At 33.5% G+C, this 24058-nt stretch overlaps 1 pseudogene; it reads right to left on the minus strand.

Annotated features, from left to right (window-relative positions):
- Positions 1–16628: 16628 nt before the first annotated feature.
- LOC109187369 lies at positions 16629–20914 on the minus strand (annotated as a pseudogene).
- Between the last annotated feature and the right edge of the window lie 3144 nt (positions 20915–24058).

The following is a 24058-nucleotide window of genomic DNA, read 5'->3' on the forward strand; positions in this document are numbered from 1 at the left end:
ATTGTATGACCTGCAATATTTGAAAGGAACTTGTAAATATAAAACAAGCTAGTCAATTACATATATGTTAACATTTCGTGTTCGTAGTATACAAATTGTAAATTTTTTAAAAGATAAATTGTGAACTTTAGTATGTAAAAATTGTGAACATTTGGACTTGGGTCCACAAAATAATTTGCACTATGTGACACAAACGAGTTTTTGAGTCATAAGTCAATTGTTATATTGTGCCCCCTAAAAATCTCATGTTTCATATGTACATAATTATATAATAGAATACACATAAATCCATAATATAATACATAATACACGTAAATTCTTAAAGCGTACAATGCATTATGCGTCCTACTGCACGATATAATTTGCCGTCATAAGCTACTAGTAATTCTTGTTGGACTGGTCATGATGCAATCGTTATGCGTTGGACCCGTGTCCAGCATGCTTGCTGGACACGGGTAACAGTGCCGTTAGGCACTGTTATCTCCTTTTTTTTTTTTTTTTTTTTTTTAAAAAAAAAAAATTTCAGACCGCTTCGTTATAGGAGTATATGTTCATAATTTTATTACTATATTATTAATAACTGTACATTCATAACTCCATAACTGTACGTTCATAACTCTATAACTGTACATTCATAACTCCATAACTGTACATTCATAACTCCATAACTGTACATTCATAATTTTCGAAGCTCTATGTTCACAATTTTAGAGCTCTATGTTCATAATTTTATCACTATATGTTCATAATTGTAAGTTCATAATGTTAGAGCTCTTTGTTCATAATTCGATCAATAACTGTACATTCATAATTCCATAACTGTAGATTCATAATCTCATAACTGTAGATTCATAACTCCATAACTGTAGATTCATAACTCCATAACTGTACATTCATAATCTTCGAAGCTCTATATTCACAATTTTAAAGCTCCATGGTCATAATTTTATCACTATGTATGTTCATAATTGTAAGTTCATAATGTTAGAACTCTGTGTTCATAATTTCATAATTGCATAACTGTACATTCATAACGGCATAACTGTACATTCATAATCCAAAAAAAAAAAATAACGCCATTAACGGCAAAACACGCGCAATTTTTTTTTTTTTTTTTTAAACTAAATGACGCGTTTTTTTTTTTAAAACGACGTCGTTTTGGGCCCGTGTCCACAATGGACACGGTCCAGGGCATAATTTGCCGTCATGATGGGCATGGGCATTATAAAGTAAGTCAGAAATTAGTGAAGCAGGAGCAGTAGGTAATTGTCTAGGCCCAATATTTCATTGTAAACATCCATATAAGTTTTATCCCAAATTAGAAGAACTATAATAATGCATTCAAATTAAAGTGCTAGCCTGCAAAGAATTTTTATTGGCTTTGAGTTTTAAGGCTTGTAAGTGGGCTTTGTAAATTATCCATTGTGTTTTAGTAAAATGACATTTAAGCTTGCTTAGGCTTCCGATTCATTGTTGCAAAGTTGCATCAAAGAATATATTTCATGACTTTTTTTTTTCCCAAGTTATGTTGCACAGAAATTCTCAATGATTAGGTGTTTTTGTATTTCAGAAGCATTTTCTTCCATGTGTTTTGCTTCCTAGGTTTCTTGTTTCCTCATTTTTCATTTTCCTGCAATTTAAGTCTTAAATTCTGATTGAGTATGATTATACTATTTCATTATTTTAAAATGCATTTAATTTGATTATTATGGAAAATTGTAAAATTGCATACTTATGACTTCAAACCAAAAAAGGAAAAAAATAATAATAATTGTGATTCCAAGGTTGCAAGGTGTCAACATTTTAGTTAGACTCCATTATTGTACTTAAAGAAAGGTGGAAGTAGTTAGTGATGACGGAAAAATTAGAATTTTGAGAGGCGTTGAAAAGACACACAACTGGATAACATTGATACTATTGTTAAATAATAATAATAATATTTCTTTACTATTTGTCTCTCCACTTCTACATTCCCTCCTCTTTCATTCTCACTAGCACTATCTATTTTTAACACAACATACAAGAATCACCTCACTTTTATTTATAAATAATGCAAATTTTATTTTACTCTTTGTAAATCTTATTATAAATGTTGTTTTAAAGGAAAGACTAGAATTTTATTAAATCAAGTGTTTGAGACAAATAGGAACAGAAGAAAACTACACAGAGGGACCAATTTGAGAACGAGCAGCTCTAACTAGAGCGTGGACAAACTTATTCACTGATCTAGAAATGAAACTAATTGACACTATTTTAAAGTGTTTTCGAAAATCCTTGCATCCATTGATGATGCAGTCGGCATATGATAATTGATAAGTTCTCTGAAGATCCATTAAAAAAATTGCACACCAAACAGTTTAAAGACAACAAGTATATCCTACCTAGAAGCACAATAGTTTCTTACCAAATAAACTTTTACCAATCCTACTGTACATTTATTATCTATCCATCTTTTTATTTGTGTCAGAATTTTATATTACGTCAAGAACTATAGTTAATAGCGCAAATATAAATTTATTTCTTTATTTTTTGTAACAGTCAACGCTATGTTTTGATGATGAAATGCTGGACTTTTTAAAAAAAAAAAAAAATTTTAATATTGAAACCCTGCAATAATGCATTGACTTATCTTATCATCTACAAACCTAATAAGAGCCAATAAAGTTAGGCCCCTAAAGAGAACTAAAAAATGTTGGTGTAATTGTTTGTTGAAATGAATGGTTCATATTATTTTGATTTTTAGTATTTTTAAAATTATTTTTCCTACTTTACCCTCTATTATATTATTTACTTTTCTTAATACACATGCATTCCGTCAATGTAAACTTTAGTAACAAAATATTCCGTTAACTATTTATTAATTATTCTTAACTTACTCATTGATTTTCATAAGGAAGGTCTTAGGTTCGAACCACATCCCAATCAAAATTGACATAATTGTTAAACATATACTATGAATATGTTAAAGTTTATTAAAAAAAATACTAAACTTTGGTCACACATTGGACATTGATGAAACGGTATACCTAATTTACAATATATATTCAACACATATGAGAAACTATGCTTATTATCATTGTCTTTTTGGGCAAGGAAGATTTGGTTTTGTTTTTGAAGGTGCAATACGCCAAGGCACTAAAATTGCAGTGAAACACACTAGGGTACTAGATTAAATCAATAATTCATTTATAGTGGAAGTGACAAAAAGAGGAATCATGAATCACGCCAATTAATAGGGTTTTATGATGCAAAAATCATTCTTGAGGTACTATTCAGTGGGGGTGTTTTTCTCTAAAACTGCTATTGCACTTGTTAATTTTATAAAAAATTAAAAAAATTATGTCACATGTCATAGTTATGCATTCTTGAAATATTTACTTTTATAAAAAAAAATTGATAATCTTACATATGAAATGATACTTTGATAAATTTTGAAACACTAATTTAAAAATACATATTGACATTAAACTATTTGCGTAATACGCATGTGGTAACTAGTTTTCAAATAAGATCAGATCCGCTGAGGTGATACCAACTTAAAACCCGCAAGTAATCGTGGGATGATTTAGCAACAAATTAATTTTATACACAATCCCATTCGAACCCTCATCATCCTACAAAATAAATTAAAATAAAATAAAACATTGTTGTAATTCAACACAGCCTTACATCAATTATATTGTGACATGAGAAACACACTTACACACCAAATTCAAAGATTCTTCCTCATAAACTGGGATTTCTTGGACTCCATCGTTACCTAAAGTCAGAGAAATCTCATCAATTACATATCTATTATTAATTTGTAGATCGAATATCATTTTTAATTCATCAATCATATATGTCTTATTAGTTATTTTCGGTGCAAATTATTTGGCTTGAATTGCATGTGTAGATTTGGTCATCAATATCACCAGATATGTTAAGTACAAACAACCGAAAAACCCTCATCATATATATATTAAGTAATTAAAACACAGGTTCAATGTTTAGTGCAATCATTGTATCATGGACCATGACCCATCTTACAAAGTGGACCATTGACAAAATGTTTTTTTTTTAATATATTGAAATGTTCATTTTCTGAAGGTTCATTTTTAAGTATATTGTCAATAAATACATTTTTAGTATATAAAAATGAATATTTATGCATTGTCTACATTGCATTATGAACCATGATGTATAGTATAATTTGTGTTTTTTTTTTTTTTTTTGAATATTACTGACTCTATTATATTGTAGTATCTGTATAATTTGCGTGTTTAGTTGAAGGCACTGTGGCTGACGAGTAAACGGGCCTAATGGGCTTAAGCAAAGAGGCCCGACAAGGAAGCAGTACAGATATACCTCACGTGTGGGTGGGGTTGAAGACTTTGAAGTATAGAGAGGAGGAGTCAAATTCAACGTTCTGTTGGGCCACACGTGCCGATTGCAATGTCTCGTCAACTGCAGACACGTGTGAGGTGACCTCCATGAACACCCCACTCCACACACCCTCAATCTCCACAATACCAGAAAAAATAATTTAAAAAAAGAAATATTAAAGAAAATGGCACGCCAATTGCTGTTCCCCTAAAAAAAAAAACCCATAACGAAACACTTCACGTGGTTTTTAGTGCAGAAAATCTGGAAAAATATTAATGTTATATATAATGGGATTAGAGTGAGTGGCTGCTAATAACCTGGAATTCAGGTCATGTTTAATCAGCAACAATGTTTATTTTGTGCTCTTCTCAACATTAAGGTCCCATTTTGACTTCACTGTTCCCTCATCATCATCTCCCATCCTAAACTGCACCTTAATCCTATGCCACCTCTGCCTGCACCTTATATTGCCATTTTTATAACTAATTATTGGATTATTAGTAGGGTAGAGTAGACTCGGTAACTTAAGTGACCAAAGAGCTTCTTTGTGGGGACGATCCTAGGAATAATCCGAGTTTAATTCTCCTTGGGTCAACTTCCGTGCCTTCCGGAGCGAATGAGGGTTAGTCGAGTGGGCCCATACCGTAAGACGGGCAGAAAAAGTGACGCTGTAGTTGTGTTTTTGGTTTCCAAGTAAAAAAGTATAGTGAAAATATTATAACTTAGAGGATTACGGGATTGTTTTTACATTTGGTTTCAAAATATTAATTTTTTCTTTTTTACATTGTCTCATAATTTTTAAATCCTTATCACAGTTTGGTCCTTCACATAATTTTTGGTCACTAGTGATCAACTTTCAGACAAGTGATTTATCTTGAATGGCAAAACTGTCATTTTCGGTCCCCTCCCCAAGAAGTTTAAGAAAAAATAATAAAAATAATAAATTTACCTTTTAAAATAAATCACCGGTGATTGCAAATTAGGTCGAATGGATCAAATGTGGTAAGGATTAGAAAATTGCAAGACCAAATATGAAAAAATTAATAGTCGATGGCCAAATATAAAAATGATCCAATAGTCGTGGGACCACAATTGAAAAAAAAAATCTCTAATTTAGGATTAAATTATCAATAGTCATTTTCAAAAAAAAAAAAAAATAAATAAAAAATAAAAATTATCAATAGTCAAAGACTGTTTTACTGAAAATATCACTTTGTTAACTTAAGGATTAAAAGCAAATGTGCCAAAACTTAAGGAACCATAAATGTTATTTTTCATTAAAAAATATATAAAAATGAAATTTGTACAAAACAGACATTGTTGGATTAAAAGTAGGAAAATTCTAAGGTGCTATTTGTTATAAATATTTTAATATGGACATTATGATCAGTTATGACAATGTTTATTTATTTATTTTTATGTCAAAGGAAGGGGGATACCCATCCTTCAAACTACGCCTACAACAAGGCTCGAAACCTAGACCTCTCACATAGGGGAACAATTTGATACCAGTGGAGCACAAGCAACTTGATACAATGTTTTTTTTTTTTTTTTTTTTTTTTTTTTTTTTTTAAATTTATAACGGGCATTCTTTTAATTACCTTTTTTTTAATTGTTGTATTATATATTTGTAAGGATTGGTCGAATAAAATGGTTCTCTTGGATTTCTTTGTCTCTACTCCCTATTCCCTGTATTTACATTTTCTTGTTTATTCTATCTTTACAATATCATCTGCAAGTTCACCGGATAGGAGTTAATAGGCCTACGGGGACAATAAACTATAACAATATTGATATCTTTTGTATTGGGTATGGTTATTTATACTTTTGGGTTGTATAGGGGTACAATGGGAGTATGAGGACAAGAACTCATACAACCCCCAAAAGCATATATGAGAATTGTCCTGGTGAAAAGATACCAACACCTTACAAATTTTATAATAATATAAAAGAAAAGATTATATATATGTATCAATGTATGTATTTTTTTTTTTTTGGGTCAACTTTGAGGGAGATTGAAATATGTGATGTGAGAATCATGATTTAAAAAAAAAAAAAATTTGGATCTTAGTTTTAGTTAACATTGGACATTTGGACTACATTTGTTTATTGAAATATTGTTGGACATGTATATAAGATCAGAATTGAGAATATTCAGCCCAGGATATGCATGCCCTGAGAAAAAAATTAAAAATTAAAGAAATGGATATTGGAGGAATAGAGAGTGAGATGAGGAGTATCATAGTGTCAGAGTCAAAAATCTGGTCCATTAATTGGTGAGATGAGAGTGAAGTGATTTGCATGTTCTGGGATGGGCAGATCAAATATTGAGATTCCTCAGTAAAGATGCAAAGATCTTTGCCAATCATATATGTATTTGGTCTCTGCTCTGCTTTCATACTATATGTAGCTAGCTAGTGTTGTCTCATTCCATCATGTGCTTGCCTACTAGTTTATTTGTTTGTTTTTGTTTTTGTTTTTTTTTGGTACTGCTGATTCTATTACAATGTAGTATTTGTGTTGGGCATAGACCGGATTGACCGAGTTTAGCCTCTGCTCGGTTCGAAACGTGACGCTGTGGCTTACCAGGGAGGGATGTGGTTAAATGGTTAATGTCCAATTACTCATTACCAATTGATTTTAAATAGTATATGACAACTAGATAGTCAAAAATTTTGTGGTTAAGCGTGCTTGACTTACAACAATCACAAGATGAGTGACTCACTAGAAAATAAGCATAGTGCAACGCTGAGATCCGTTGAGAGTTTATTTGTTAGTTAGGCACTTAGGCTTGTAAGTTATCTCATCTGCACAGTGCATCATGCTAACATGCAACCCATTTCTCTGCACCATTTTAACATTTTTGTTTTTCTTTACATACATATATACATCTTTGACCAATTTGAAGTTCACCAAATACGATCCATATTCCCACCGATCCTGAGATCATTCCGTACCTGCACTTTTGTCTTTACCCAATCATACACTTCATATTTTTCCTTGATTAAATTTTGTAAATGGAGTATATATAATAGGACTTGAAGAAAGTTCTCTTACCTGATGATGTCTTACATGGACTGTACTCAATAATTTTCTTATGATATTTCAACTTATTATCAAAATCTTTATACAAGGATTACGTATATATTCATACTCAAATTTATAATATGTGAATGATATATTACTTTGAGGCATTATTTTAAGTATGGTCTACTACCAATTTAGATCAGGTTAAACTGTATATGAATTTTTTAAAATAAGGAGATGAAATTTGTATATTTATACATTAAAAAAAATGCAGATTTGCATTCAAAGAAGTAGATAAATATGTCTTCTCAATTTAAGTATATATATTAATCATGCGAGAGAATGCTGATTTGCATTCACAACTCACAAGTTGTTCTCATCTTCTGAGAACATTATCACTTAATCCAATGAACATGAAATTTAATAAATAAATAAAAAAGCTGTTAAAGTTTTCAAAAAAGAGTAAATAAGCTAGATATTCTTTGGCAAATTTTTGAAGAAGGATGATGACATAAGCTTGCTCATTAATGAATGAAGAGGAAAAGCTAGTGTGACAATGAACCAAAAATTGATGTATAAGAAATTAAACAAAATTACAAAAATCATAAAAATGTGGAAATATATATATATATATTTTTGGTAAACAACATTATCGCTAGTAAAATAAAAAAATGTTCGATCTATTTCAAAATTAAATATGATATGGATAGAATGATAGTATGATAGAATATATTATTGATAAGTTCTCTTGTATACAAAAATATGCATAAAGACCCTTTATATATGGTTACATAATATTGAATCCTTCAAAGCTATAATAACTAGACTAATTAGTACACTAATATGTATGTTATGACAAATTGTTCTATTTTACGTTTTAACATATCATTTTACTCATATTCTAGCACCTTGCACTTGTATGTTTTTTTATTTTATTATTTAATCATACTTCGATTTATAGTAAAGTCCAGAGACTTTATCTGAATGTGTGCTTTTGATGAAATCCGCCTTATGACCCTAGTTGTCAAAGAACCACAAGAAGGTAAGTCAGTTTAAGTTGCCTAGAATTGATCGACTCAAATCAATAAGTGTTAGATATATATGTAGTCTAACGATACTGAATAACTTAAATACAAGGAACCTGACCTCGTAGCAGCGGAATCAGAATCAGTGTTGATCTCCCGCCATAGTTGATATCTTCTCGTGTTGTGTTGCCTCTTGAATGGTAGATCTGCAGAGTAATGTTTGTTGTTTTAATTATCTCATACTTGACTCAGAACCTAGATGTTGTATTGATATTTTTCTGAGCAGTATGAGTACCGTAAACCCTAGATGGTGTATGTATTGGTATTTGCACAGCAACTACTAGCCCATATTACAAACTACACTAGATGACGGGATACTAAACTTGACTCTGCAGGCACCCTTCCAGCATGTACTTCCAAAAGTACAGTTAATATATATCTTCCTGTAAAGGTCAAATGTATCATTGTTAGCACATAAATAGCGATTAGCATCACTATAATAGAGAGTGGGATATGGTGCGTAGTTGAGTAACTTAATCAAAGTGAAGAATAGAAAATGAAATTATTGTGCACATACAACATTATATTATTGAATTGAAAACAAACGTCCATCCACCAATTATATATGTGTTGGTTTATAGGTATGTATCCATCATTGTATTAGCCCGGGCAGATGGGTGGCTTATTAAGTAGTAGTAATTGATAGTGTAGTTGCCATCGCCGGCGTCACGGTCATTGTTGAGCGTTGTGTCTCAAAAAGCAAAACTCTCTATCTCTCTATCAATCTTTTAAAGGTTTCCCTCTTCTCTTGCCCACACCTTTCAGTCCACTTCAACGCCTCGTTTTCGCAATTATTGTTAGGGTGATGATGTTACCATCACCATCATCTCACCTTAAACATCAAATTAAAGAATGTTTAGTGCGCAGTTGTCTCGTTAATCACCCACTAACAAGGTTACGACGTTAATTGGAGTTGTCACTGACGAAATGTGTCGTTAAGTTGTGGCAGATAAGATAGATTCAATTCAGTCCTCGTCCTTCGGACTACAACTGTAACGTTGGTCTCATGTTGCTCCACCACTGATGCCTTGGAGACTCAAAGTCCAAAAGAATTTATCATTCAGTAGGAGTTTGATTCCAGTGGTTCCAGGACTGGTTTTGCCATGCGGATTGAGATATCATCTGTTAGGGGGAGAATCAATTTCTTAGGTGGTATTGGTGGTGAACTGGTGAAGGATACTGGTTTCAAGTTATCTCTGCAGATTCAGGGTTGAGATATCATCCGTTGGGGAAACAAAACAGTTTTGATGACATGCGGCATGCTCAATTAATTAGGTCCTAATTAATTATTAGGAGAGAAGTGATTTGGGAAAAAAATTGATGAGTTTCATGATTAATAGTATTTTTTTTTCTTGAGTAGCTAAGTCAAAAATAAATATTGGACCTTCTAAAATTTGAGGTCATGTGCTCTTGGACATTTTGCACACCCTAAAATTCGACATTGAATGGCTGGTTCAATGGTCACCCTGAAAGTCTTGCTCCAGTGGCAATGTGGGGTTTGGTTCTCTCTAAAAACATGTGGGTCATTAGGAGACCCAAAGTTTAAGAAATTGATCAGATGTGATCAAGACTCTTCGTGCGCAAAGTATATAAGCAGAGGTAGAAACTGAGGATTGATTGAGCGATTTGCGATATGATTTAACTCATCAAACACCTTTGAACAAGGGTTTTGGAGGCTTAGATTAGATACCTAAGGTATAAAAAAAAACTCGTTCAATTATATATTGGTCCACTAACAGATGGTGAGATGAAATTGTGGTTTGATGTCATTTGGTGCATGTGTGTGTACTTGTTTACAGAAGAGTCATAGTTGGACAAATTGTCCCATGTTTACTCATTTCCAGATATTTTTTTATTATTGAATTGGCCTATCGACCAGACTTGCTTTAATTTAATTTGTAGACTTGGCAAATGGCAAGCCATGCAAAACTAGAGAGGTCGGCTAGCTTTTGATCACGACTTTCATTTAAGAACACGTACATAGTATGCACATCATGTATCCATCTCCATGTTAACTCATTTATTGTATGGTTGGTCCAAGAAATAAAAATATAATCCTAAAAAAAATTATGTAATAGAAAAGTTAGATATAAAATGTGAATGTTATTCTATTGTTTCATTTGTTACAAAATGACAGAAAAGCGTGATATTTAAATATTTGGCTAGTTTAAAGAAAGAAAGACTGAACAATTTAATTACAAGATATTCAAGTGTAAAACCATAAATGTACATCCAAAACACTGTATTTGTGTGTATATTGGTGTCATCATTCCTAAATCCTAAAAAGGAAATAGAGGTAATTTTAATTTGAAAAACCACATTGTTTTTTATATCTATTCAATTTTGAAAAAACCACTGTCTAAGGGCGCCCCTATGATACGTAGTGAAATCAATTTTTAAAATTTTACAGTTTCATTTTTAATTCTCAAATGGACATCTAAGCAACGATTTTTTTTATTTTTTTATTTTTTGAATGTTACTGACTCTATTACATTGTAGTATCTAAGCAACGATTTTAATCTTCCAAATAAGTAATTTGCAATGGAATTGAAGTAGCAAAACAACGACAGTTGCTAATAGAAGGGTGCTTGGAGTTAAAGAGCCTCTAACAACTTGTTTAGTTTATAGAGAGGAATATACTGAGAAATGAAATTTAATTATATGAGAAAAGAATAAAGGAAAATTTCATATCTCAACGTTCGATTTGTGAAGAAGTATAAAGATTTATTTCGTGAAAAAATTTAAGATATCTAAATGAAGTTAGACAACTTATATCATGGACCAAGGTCCACATAGCATTATGAACCCTGAATTGAAAGAACGAGGTATAAAATTCATACTCATAAGATACAGAATTTAATAACACAAAAGACAAAAAATCACAACACAAGACATATAGCATAGCATTATATGTGGACCCAACTGGATTGAAAAGACGAGGTACAGAATTCATACTCATAAGGTACATAATTTGTGTTATATATTTACTTATTTTTCAAATATGATTTTGGTACATAATTTGTGTTCATAGGCACAAAATTTCACAATACAAGACATAAATTCATAACGTAAGACACAATTACTAATTTGTTTCATGTACAACATTTCATAACGCAAGAGACACAAAAAGTCATAACACAAAACACATACATGAACCAGAATCTATAGTGCAATGTGAACCCTAGTCCATGATATAAATATTGATGAATTTATATTCCTCATATTTTAAGAATTGAAATTCGAAACAAAAAACCTTCATACCAATTACAAACCAAACATTGGAATTTAAATGATAGCAAGAAAAATTACTTGCTAAATTTGAAGGCAATAACTATAGTTTTTTTTTTTTATTATTATTAATAAATAACAATATTTAATTTACTAAAAAATTCATTAAGATAAGTGTCAATAATAAACTGGTTTGAAGATAAGATTGTATCACGAGAAAGTTATATAAAAAAAAAAAAATATTGCTTATCTTATGTAACAATTCTAAACACATTATTGATGTTAACTACTTTCATTTCGTTTTCTCTTTTTATGGAAATTATTTCTCATTTTGTCAATAGCATCTTCTACTATAGACACACCTAGGTTTCTATCAATTTTGATAGGCAAATTATTAGTTACCCAAAGGATATCATGTACAAATTGCGCTATATTGTTTTTTTTTTTTTTTTTTTTTTTTTTTTTTTTATATAGATTTTTGTTGACTCTATAAGATATAATTGTACGTTCACATTCAATTATTTGGGCGTGTGTTCTTATCTAGAAATTAAACATTATGAGAGCATTTTAATAAATGAAAAAGTTTATCACTGTCATTTAAATATGCGCTCTTGATCAATCCTGCCTTATAACTCTAGCCGCCTTATAAATATCACTATTTCTCTTTAGTATTTATATTTATTATAGTAAACATGATTTTTTTTGTCACATTGTAAAATTATCCAACAACAACAACAAAATTTGAGTAAGTACAATAGTGGTGGAGTCTCAGTCACTATACTATGCTCAAAGTTTCACCTCTTAACATGTTATTGCTGTATCATACTATTTTAGCCTAGGTTGCCTCTAGTTGGCCGGCCAATCCAAATCAAGAAGATCAATAGATTGCTCATATTGGGAGTCAAACTTGTAACTTCATAATTACCAAACTAACAAGACTAAATAATGCACACAAGGTAATAAATTAAAGAGGCCGATGGAAAGAACACTTTTTTTTTCCGTATATTATAAATAATTAAATCATAAAAATAATAAGTTTGTATATTAATTGATGCATTTGTAAAAGCCTTATTAAGTTCTTCTCTCAAAAGGTTGAATACCCAACCCTAAAGTTCTGATAAAGAAGTTAAAGAGTACTATAATTGTGGTGACCTATTGTAATTTTAATTCTAAAAACATCGTAGTTTGATGTTATTATATATTAACAAATTTAACAATTGGATAATAAACAATGCTAATTTTGTATTTAATTTTATCAGTTTTAAAATATATATGAATCAAATTAACAAACCTTCAATTAATTAAAAAGATAATAAATAAAATAATGTGATATAGTACAAGAATCTCCCGAACACTTTTATCAATATTTTGTTGTTGCTATTTACAAAGGTTTTATGATATGATGACGAATCCTATGTTATTGTTTGTAACGTTAAATCGGTCCTTTTTGCCTTTTGAGAGAGTGATTCAATGCATTGTATCTATTTATTGATTCATAATTGAGGGCAAGAAAATTTAACTTGTAATCCAAGTTTTGTCGTTTCAGAATCATATATCACTTATGCTATGAGATATTTAATTTTGGATAGGGTTGGCTAAACTTCAATTTTATTTTATTTTAAACATACTATACTTTCTTTTAAACTCAAATTTAGTCAAATTTATTTATTTATTTTTTTTTGAATGTTACTAGCTCTATTACATTGTAGTATCTGTTCATATACTTTCTCAACCTACTGAAACACAAAGAGCCAATAACGCCTCCACTGAAGCTTGAACTCACAACCTTCCAAACAGAAGTCCAACCCGGGTACCATTAGACCACATAGTCCTGGTTAGTCAAATTTATTTATTTACGACTCAATTCCCAAGATTTAAATCTAAATTTATATTTAAGAGTAAGTGGTGTATAATACTTTTCTATGGACCACATTTCATGTAATTTGAATAATATTAACTACTATCCACATTAATGCTTTGGTTTACGAAAAAAAAATTTGTAACTACTACCTTAAAAGATCACGAGGATCGGCTCATACCAAGAAAGCTAATAAGTAGCTTTATAGAGAGTTGAACTTGAAACATTCTGGTTATGTTACCAAGCAAACTGACCGACTAACTTAGCTGAAGTTTCCCAATTAACACTTATGCAGTTATGCTTAGTGCTACTGCTCACAATACAAAACATAACACAAGTAAATGTAACCAATATAACACTTTAAAAATTCTCTACTTTATAAATATAAAGTTGTCCTGTAAAGCCAGTTCAGTTGATTCAACCGATCACCTTAAAATCTTGCTCCAACGGCAGTGTGAGAGTTGAGAGATGATTAAGGCCTCTTGTGTGTAAAATGTACATGTAATTGGGATACATATTACAAATTATATATTTTTTATAATTAGAGTAAGTAACATTTTTTGCTTAAATTTAGGTAAAGAAATAAGTGATAATATGTGAGTGATGAGAGGATAAAATGCGTGGCAAAAAGGAGATCTAAGGTTGTGGATTAACAAATCCAAAAGGAATGGAATTGAGATCCATGTTCGTTTGTGTTCCATGGTGCTTGAAGATTGAGTTGAAGTCATGGGGGCATACAATTAAATTGGTAAAACAAGAAGACAAATGTGGATGATATGATCGATATGATGATACAATTGCTTGCACGACCTCCACTACACAAACACACCAAATTATAATCCCCCTTGGCCTTATCACCAACATTGCATCTCTTCACTAGATCAAACTAATCCCACTTTCTCTTTCTATACCACTTTAATTAATTTCCACATTATTGTTATATTTTGAAATATTGTTTTTAAGTGTAACATAAATGATAATTTATACTTTGATTTCCTAATTTTTTTTCGTAAATGATAATTTATACGGTAATACATATACTTAATTCTATTTTTCGTCATAGATTTATAGGTGACAGTCTACTTTTAGTCCTTTTTTTTTTTTTTTTTTTTTTCATAACACCCTCTTTGGTCCTAGTATAGTATTATTGTGGCATGACCATTTTTGATATGATCCTTTGTCAACAGAATCGTTGAAATATCGTTAAATATAAGGACATTTCAATTTTTTTTTAAAAAATACAAAGTGGGTTGACCCACTATATTTTTATTTTTATTTTCTTGAAAAAAAAATCATAATTGAAAGCCTAATAAATGCTCTTGTATTTTACGAAATTTCAATGATTTCGTTGACGGGGACCAAAAATGGTCATGCCACAATAATACTAGGACCAAAGGAAAATGTTCTAAAAAAAAAAGAATAAAAGTGTATTGACACATATAAATGTTGTGTTGGAGCATTTAAAGGGAAAAGGCTTCCTTTTGCCTATCCAAGTTGTCCCACATTGGAAGTTTAGCCTCTTATTTCCTTGCTTATATACTCCAAGGCTTTTCATCTACTTTGAAGTGTTATGAGAAGGAAAAAGAGGTAGACCACGCGTGCGCCGCCGCCCGCCTGGCTCGGCTTGTCACGACGCGCGGTGGGGTGGGGTCAACGTTTTGCTCTAAATATCCTTTTTCTTACCCTATTTTCGTGGATCTTGTAATGACCTTGTCTGCACCACTCCATGAGGTGTACAGAGTTAGTCTTGTTACATGTTTCTAGCGCTACTTTGTAGGGTAATAAGAGGTGGTTTGATGCTAATTTTATGCTGCTTTGTAGTATAAATAAGGGATGTCAGCAGGTTAGAAAATGCAACAGAGACAGCAACTACTGCTTCGAAATTCCTTCTTCAGTTTCGAACAGCTTCTGTCGATTTTCTTTCCCTCTGCTTACATAATACAAATTGCCCGTGTTCGTTCTGTTTTGCCGGTCGAAAGCATACGACTCAATCCCTGATCGTGAATGTTTTTAAGGCAGTGTCTAAGACACGATACAGAACCTCTGATTTGTCTTTTCGTTCCCTAACCGTACATCCAAAGAGAAGAAGAAACCCAACATATTGGACCAAAAATGAAATTAACTCGTAATATATATGAGTTAGAATCACCCATTCTATTATATTATACTTAACGAAAATTTATAGTTTTTAGAACTAGTAGTATTTAGGATTTTAGAAGGCAAATTAAATACACACTACAAGAAAAATGCACATAGACAACGGTTAATAACCGTTGTCGTAGGGGTATAATTTCTGTTGTTGAAGCCGGTGTTGTTGTAAGTCTCGCGCATAGACAACGGTTTTTTAACCGTTGTCTTTTCTAGAAACAACAACGGTTTTTTAACTGTTGTCTATTAAGTGTTGTTGAAGCCGGTGTTGTTGTAAGTCACGCACATAGACAACGGTTAATAACCGTTGTCTTTTCTAGAAACAACAACGGTTTTTTAACCGTTGTCTATTAAGTGTTGTTGAAGCCGGTGTTGTTGTATGTCACGCACATAGACAACGGTTAATAACCGTTGTCTTTTCTAGAAACAACAACGGTTTTTCAACCGTTGTCTATTAAGTGTTGTTGAAACTGGTGTTGTTGTAAGTCACGCACATAGACAACGGTTAATAACTGTTGTCTTTTCTAGAAACAATAACGGTTTTTTAACCGTTGTCTATTAAGTGTTGTTGAAGCCGGTGTTGTTGTATGTCACGCACATAGACAACGGTTAATAACCGTTGTCTTTTCTAGAAACTACAACGGTTTTTAAACCGTTGTCTATTAAGTGTTGTTAAAACCGGTGTTGTTAAAAGTCACGAACATAGACAACGGTTTTAAACCGTTGTTGTTTCTTCCAAAGACAACGGATTTTGACCCGTTGTCAATTCAATGTTGTTGAAACCGATGTTGTTAAATGGGAAAATACAAAAACTATAATTAACCATTTCCAAAGTAGGGGGCGACGTGGAGAGCCTTAGTCCAAACAATAAAAAGTTAGGTAAAATAAAATACGGCAATGAAATATTAACAAGGCACTTCAAGAATAAAATTGGACAGTTTCATACTTTCATATTAAAGGGGAAAAAGCCACAGAATTAACATTTCGGAGTTTAGTGCAGCAGGCAGAAATGTAAAGGCAAAAATGAATTTGAGCACCAGTGGCACCCTATCATACCATTCTGATGTAGTCTAAAACCTTGAGCTTTTACACTATTAAAGCTATTGTATGCAGTCTTACAAATCACTCAAAACAGAGAAGAGCAGCACATGGCCTTGTATGCGTAGTTAGAAACCAAAACCCGGTTTGTTTGTGCTTACCAAAACAGTCATTGTTCATTTTGCTCTTACCTAATTTCAGAGTACTAAGGGAGGAAAGAATTGACGGCAGTAACCGACTACCTGTTGACTTCAGCTCCGGCAGCAAAAGTGAGCAGTGTTGTTCATAGTTGGAATAGGAGGTGAAGAATGATGGTAAGGTAACATTCCACTAGAGAAATGAGGTAGCCGAGGAGCAGCCGGGGAAGAAGTAAAGGTTGCGTTAGCGAATCCTAATGATGCTGCAGTAGAGAAGAGTGTTGCTGGAGGAGTCCCACCATAAGCTTGAGCCCAGTTTGGTGAGGAATTAATTTCCATGCCCTTCCCTATTGCTGTTCCCTGCATTAAGTGGCAAATTGACCAATGGTGACTAAAAGACCAAATTTTCTTTCAAGTGACTTAATATCCGTAAATCACAAGTAACAATAGCTGCCATAGATAAGATATTTGCCCATAAGAGAGAGTTCATTGGGACCAGTATGATTTTCGCACAGAGGTGAAAGGAAATAACTCACTAAACAATTGGTTCAATATGTATACATTCAAATGATTTTTGCACAGAGTTCAGGTGTTACTAACTCCTTTAAAGATTTCAAAGTAGTGTAGGCCTAGAACATTAGCAGGAGGAGCAAGAAAAGAATGAATTGTCTAGAGAGTAAAAAATAATGACAGACAAATGTATGGAAATCTTGTAGTATGCTTCAAACCATGCTAGACAAGAGGATAGTGGGATACCTTGTAAATGGGAAAGAATTGAGTATTTACTCCATTGCAGATAGGAGGATGCTCAGAAAGCAATTCAAAGCCACGTGGTAGTAGTTCAGATTCCACTGTATTTGAAGCAGAGGTCTGCATACGAAGGAGGACAATTTAAACCGGTTACAACACAGAGAAGAATTTAGTGTTTCAATGCACTATCTAATACAAACCAATTAAAAAATTAAGATGGAAAGGAAAAGAGCAGAAATATGAAAAGAGTTGCATAGAATGAGATAAAGTTTTAAATCAAAGCCCTTCAACTTACCCCCACTCCCCAATGCTTTGGACTGGCTAAACCACTTTGCAACTGGAGGGTTCCCATGCCATCTACAAAACTAGTAGGAGCAATGCCCAAATGCAAATCCAAATCTTGGCTGCCACCTGCATGAAATGCCAGGGTCCTATTAATGGACATGTTCAACAAGGATTACCAATGAGGGATGTTGTAAAGAACCTTTACCTCCAGTATCAACTTCAGAAGTCAACTCTTGTTCATATGCGCTTAGTTCAAAATTCGTCACAGCTTCCCTCCCACTTAATTTTATGGCGGCCTTATCCTATGCCCTGATCAAAATCAAAACCAAATTCCAAGTCAACTAAGTTTAAGAAATGTTATGTTGAGGCTGGATTATATTACATATAGGAGAAAACAGTGAACTTATGATAATAGGACCTTGCAGCTTCTATCTCACTGTCAAACAGTCCAAGGTAGATATACCTGCATCCAAATCTTATATGCTAACCAATATGAACATGTACTCCTCAGTTTATTAACAATGCTATATAATGTAAATGGATATCCATTTTAACCAACAATGAAGCTAATAGAATCTTACTTCTTGCCAAGAAATTGCCCCATTCGAGCTTCCCATCGTCCACATTTGTGTAGGGTAACTCCCCTATACTTTGAACTCCCTCTAGAAAACCCAGTGCTCTGACGACGGAGAATGTGCACAAACTCTTCCTTTGTTAAGTTCTTCATTTGCATAGTATTCACAAAATTTACAATGATAATGTGATGGGATATCAGAACCACCATGAATACTAATAATACTACCCAACCTGCTGGAGATCTTCTTCATAATCGGTGACATTAAAATTAATATTAGCATCTAGTCCACGAAACTTAATTGCAGCACGATCATATGCCCTGATATTAGTAGAGGTTCTTCAAGTTAATTCCATCCTTCCATTACTATAAACTCAGCAAATTTGAACCAGAAGACCAGTATAAAGCAGAACCCAGCTTAAGATATTCATTACCTAGCAGCAGCATGGGCAGTATCAAATCCTCCTATGAACAAATTTAGATTCCAAAGTAAGAATAGATCATCAAAAATATATCAGTAATGTTTCAATATATCAATATAACATGTACTAAAAACATTCGCTTACCCAAGTAAACTTGTTTCCCACAGTCCCTGTAAACAAAAACAAAGCCATCAGAATTGACATTAGTATCGAACAATTTGTGATGGGTAATGAGATAAATCATCTACTATGTTTCTTACTGCATATAGCTATGACCAAAATTACGCAGTGATATTACCTGATCATCAATACTTAAACAAATGTGTTATGGACATCGGTGATGAATTATGTTAATCAGAGATTGTTCAGTATTGCAAACAACTGTTTGAGATTCCTCTAAACTCTCAATACAGTATTATTCCCATTGAGGGATAAATATGAACCCAAGTATAGCAAGTATCGATTTCCAACAGCGATTAGTTGGTGTTAGCTAAGCATTCCCCATGCATTATCCACAGATTATGTCTAATTATATTGTGCAAATTTGACAAAAGCATCGAAGAACATATCCGAAACATAGATATCGTCTATCGTCTATCATATAATAGTGTGAACTTACCAAATGTGAGATTCCCATCTCCCCGTTCTTCGGTAGAATGTGACTCCACGGTACTGAGAGCTGCGGGACCTCGGTCCTCTTCTACTCTTCTTCACCTGCGGCCTCTGAGGCGGCAAAATCATAATCCTCGGATCCGCCACAATGCCATAATTGGCCAAGAGATCCAACCATTGTTGCTGCTGCTGGTTGAACAACGCCGCCTCTCCCCCGCTCAACGGAAACAGCTCCTTTGTCTCAAAGCCACCTCGATTCTCACTCTCCCCGTACTCCTTCTGTGTTGTCGACGGCGACTGCGGAGAGCTTCTGTGTTGTCGACGGCGACTGCGTAGAGCACTCTGACTGCGGTCGGCGGAACCTCTCACTGCCGAGAGTGGCGGTCGGCGGAGTAAGGGGTTCTCTGATCGAGTTGCGTTCTGGACGAGTTACGTTGTCTGATTTGATCGAGGGACAAAAATTTAATTCCCAATTTTGTTTTAGAGGGAAATTTTGTCTTAGAGGGAAATTTTATTTTCACTTAGAGGGAAATTTCATAATAAAATATTCCGTATTAGTTTAATTACCCTGGTCGTTATATCCGGTTAATTAAAATAATATTGGAAATATAGGTACAGAACACGAGATTCATAGATTTCTATAATGTAGATTCATAATTTCTATATAGTATATTTCTAATTTAAATACAGTTGTATAGATTAATAATTTCTATACAGTAAATTTATAATTTCTATACTGCAGATTCATAATTTCTGAATTGATTCATAGCTATAGAATCCAATACCATTCAGTTGTTTGTTATATTACCGAACCAATTGGTTCAGTACGGTTCGATTCGAGAAAACTAAACTGAATTGCCTTCCCCTAAAGTTAATTATTAAAATGGTCCCTTGACTATAGCAAAATTACTAATTTAGTCCCAAGTTAACGGTTGACTAACGGTCAAACAAATGGAAGACCAAATTGGTTAAAATTTTTAAAGTTGAGGGACTTAATTGGTTTTAAAAAATAGTCAAGGACCAAATTGGTTATTTCGCTATAGTCAAAGGACCATTTTGGTAATTAACTCAGTTTGGTAATTATGAACATAGAGCTAATTAAGATCGCGGCAAAAGAAATAGGATATAGCTAACTGTACGGCATCGATCAACTACTCTTTCATATCCATTCTCAACGTGTCCCAGGCATGCCGGAAGGGTCGATTACCAACATATAGCTAACTTTGTTAGTCATGCGCTAGCCGGAAGGGTCGATTACCAACATAGCTAACCATGTTAGTCATGCGCTAATCGGAAGGGTCGATTACCAACATATAGCTAACCTTGTCAGTCATGCTCTAGCCGAAAGGGTCGATTACCAACATATAGCTAACCTTGTCAGTCATTCTCTAGCCGGAAGGGTCGATTACCAACATATAACTAACCTTGTTAGTCATGCGCTAGCCGGAAGAGTCGATTACCAACCCCGGCCCCTATCCTACCACCCTTAACCCCTACACATCATACCGCACCATTATGAACACCACCCCATATTGTTTTTTTTTTTTTATACTTGATAATTATTATTATTTTTTTGAATTCATAGATTGGTCTTAATTGTAATATAATTGAAAATAAAACTTTAATGAATTTACTTTGAAATTTTGTTGAATAATTTTATATTTAAATATGAACGAAAATAGAACTATTAAATTATCTTTTAAATTGTATTCTTTCTTTGTTAAATTATAGGTAAAAGATAATGTGTAACACATTAATACATAAGAGTTGGTGTGGCTTGGTGGATTTAGCTTTATTTGTTATGTTAAAGATCTTGGGTTCTATCCTTCATGGTGGCATTCTTAACTTATTTTATACAATCATTGTCTTGGTTCTCAAAGACAACACATAAGCAAACTATTTTATACAATCATTGTCTTGGTTCTCAAAGACAACACATAAGCAAACTGGTAATATACTAGATGTTGAGTACACAAGTGTTGGTGTAGCTTTGTGGGGGGAATTCTTCAACTATTTTCTAAAATTGTTGTCTTGGTTTTCACAAACAACACAGAAACAACACAGTTATATACCAGATGTTGCACCTTTAAACATAAGAGTTTGTGTTGTTAAGTTGGTTAGATCACTTACTTGTTAAGTTTAAGGTCATAGGTTTGACTCTTATTGATAACATCTTTGATTTTATTTTATATACCTGTTAAATAATGATGCGCAAAGACAACGGTTTTTTAAAACCGTTGTCTTTGTAGTGTTGTGTATTCAAATACGCTTAAAGACAACATACCAAAGACAACGGTTAAATAAAACCGTTGTCTTAAACAAATAAAGAACGTGCAACGACAACGGTTATATAAAACCGTTGTCGTTTTAGTGTTGTGTATTCGAGTGCGCTTAACGACAACACACCAACGACAACGGTTAAATAAAACCGTTGTCTTTAAAATAATAATAAAAAAAAAGAGCGCACAAAGACAACGGTTTTAAACAACCGTTGTCTTTCTAGTGTTGTGTATTCTAGTGCGCTTAAAGACAACACACCAACGACAACAGTTAAAAAAACCGTTGTCTTATTTTTTAAAAAAATGCACATAGACAACGGTTTTAAAAAACCGTTGTCGTTGTGGTGTTGTCTTTCCACAAAATGCACAAAGACAACACACTTATAACAACGGTTAAGTAAAAACCGTTGTCTTTGACAAAAGTGTTGCATCAAAGACAACGGTTTTGGACCAAACTGTTGTCTTTTATATAAAAGACAACACTTTTCTTAAAAACTGTTGTCTTTCTAGTGTTGTCTATGTGCATTTTTCTTGTAGTGACAATTTTCTAAAATCATGATGCGTGATCAAATGAATTATTATTTTTTTGTTGGATATGATATGAGAGGTATATATTGTTGGTGCTACTAATAATATGTTTAAAAAAACAAAACAAAACTAGTAATTAAGCAAAAATTAAGCTACTCGAGCAACCTAGAGTAGGTAACAAAATTCGAAACCCTCAAGCCATCAAAGCTTAGCGTAGTTGGTTCGTCGCCTGACTTAAAAGTTATGATTGGAGGCAAAAGGTCTGGATTGGGTGCACATAAAGACGAGATCTTACCGCTGTGCTAATTGTATAACTCGTGATTTACATTCACAGTGGCTCTAGTGGTGGGGTCTTGTAAGCTTAGGATTAGTCGACGAAACTAGAATAACTTAAGTTAAAAATGTGCTTTGTTGTATTTACCTGACCCAATAAAAAGTTTATTGAATGTACACAATAATTAGTTTGTTATCATCCTTAATTATAAAACAACAATACTAGATGTCCCTACAAAAATCACTCATTTTTTGCCCTGGAAAGCAATTTCTAACATAATAAGAAAAACGGTACCCTAAAATAACCCAATATCTGCTAGCTACACTTTCCATAATAAGAAAATCGATACCCTAAGTTTCATATTCTACTGGTTTGGGGCCAACCACTTGTGTCGAGGTTGAACACTATACCAATTGTATCCATCCTATCATCTAGTCCCTGACTTTCTTGTATCCATCCTATCATCTAGTCCCTGACTTTCTTGTGGATAGCAAAGTTGATGGTGTAAGAAAGTAGAAAAAAAGTACTAGTTGACCACTTTTGAAGGCCTTCCTATCACATTTTAAGGAACTATAAAACAATAGCGAACACCAACCACTTTCTCAAGGGGACGTGTAGGGAAGTTTCGTGACGACTCCTTTTTCAATGGGGCATGAAAGGAAGCTTTGTGCCAATCCCTTATTTAAAAATTATGATCACTTTTCTAAATGGGGCGTGAAAGGCAGCCTAGGGGCCAAGGCCGAGCGTGAGGCTCAACTTGGTGCACGTGGCCAAGGTCTAGGCCGTGGTCGACCTTAGCAGCTTGGGGTCCAAGACCCAAGCCGAGGTCGAGCCTGGGGCTCGGCCTTGGTGCCCCGTGGCCTAGCACGGGGCCGCTATGCATTGGCAGCCTATAGGGGCCAAGGCCCAGGCCCAGGCCAAGCGCGGGGCTCGGCCTTAGCAGTCTGGGGCCTAGGCCCAGGCCCAGATCGAGCGTGGGGCTCAGATTAGGCGGCTTGGAGTTGATCCATGGGTATGGTTTTGGCCGCTGAGGCCGAGCACGAGACTCGTCCCCGAGGCCTAGGTCTAACTGGACTTGTCTTATTCCGCTCCATCAAATTGATTTGTTATGGATCCATTTCTAATTTATCCATGAGGTTGTATCCAACCCATCCATCACTACTTAAAAGTTTAAGCATAGCCTAATAATATATGACCGAAGAAGTCCATTCACATTTCACTCTTCATCAATTGTGTACTTATGGAAAACAACAAGCAGGTAGCTTTAATATATAGAGAGAGAGAGAGCTGAAGATCTCTCTCTAATCTCTATCATATACATCGCTCTCTCTCTCTCTCTCAAGAGAAGAAAAGAAAATGTGAAATAGTGTTGTCTCTCTCCTTCACCCTGGCAGCTCTGTCTGTCTTGAAGGCATTGGCCATTGTCTCTGCCCACCTGCAAACTTGTG

Source organism: Ipomoea nil, unplaced genomic scaffold, assembly GCF_001879475.1.
Source record: "Ipomoea nil cultivar Tokyo-kokei standard unplaced genomic scaffold, Asagao_1.1 scaffold1421, whole genome shotgun sequence".
Classification (NCBI taxonomy): Eukaryota; Viridiplantae; Streptophyta; class Magnoliopsida; order Solanales; family Convolvulaceae; genus Ipomoea; species Ipomoea nil.